Here is a 471-nt window from a genome sequence, read left to right on the forward strand (position 1 = left end):
CGGCGAGGGGGACCGGATCTGGCGAGGTGGGATAGCGATCGTGATGGAGGGGGCCGGATCGAGATCGAGTGTCCATGAAATTTAAAAAATATTCATGAGTTCAAAATTAAAGTGCCCATGAAATACAATCGAGAAATGAAGGCTACAATTTAAATACAATCGATCTTAGCTAGCTATATGTTCACAATCTTCTTGCCCTTATTTTTTGTAAATGGAGTTCTTCTCTTGAACGGACGTCCTTTAGGTAGGGTGGTCCTGCTTCTTCTTGTGGTGTATGCTGATACTTCATCGTCGTCGTCATGTTCCATCTTTGGTTCGCCGTACTTGTCGAAGTCTTGCTCATTGGCGACTCCATCCATTCCGATGATCTTCCTTTTGCCTCTCCTCACGACAACACGACTGGGCTTTGGCGGGTCGGTAATGAAGAAGCATTGGTCCACTTGGGAAGCCAATACCCATGGCTCATTTTTC

The sequence above is a fragment of the Triticum dicoccoides genome, chromosome 1B (assembly GCF_002162155.2).
Source record: "Triticum dicoccoides isolate Atlit2015 ecotype Zavitan chromosome 1B, WEW_v2.0, whole genome shotgun sequence".
Taxonomy (NCBI): domain Eukaryota; kingdom Viridiplantae; phylum Streptophyta; class Magnoliopsida; order Poales; family Poaceae; genus Triticum; species Triticum dicoccoides.